We start from the raw sequence: 235 nt of genomic DNA on the forward strand, positions 1-235 counted from the left end.
GGTAAGGTACCCAAGAAATTTAAAAAACGCCTGTTCTATATTTGCGCAGCAAGCACGAATATCTCGATGACGTTACATTAGGACTTGAGTCCTTTGGCCCGTCTCTATAATAGCTCTTCCCATAAAGAACTTCCTTCAACATTTTCTGCCTCTCTTTTTCACCCGTTCACTCTACTCACTCTATCTATCTGTTTTATATTTATCATTCATTCTTTAAATTTTATTAAATTTTCAG

Source organism: Penaeus monodon, chromosome 31, assembly GCF_015228065.2.
Source record: "Penaeus monodon isolate SGIC_2016 chromosome 31, NSTDA_Pmon_1, whole genome shotgun sequence".
NCBI lineage: Eukaryota > Metazoa > Arthropoda > Malacostraca > Decapoda > Penaeidae > Penaeus > Penaeus monodon.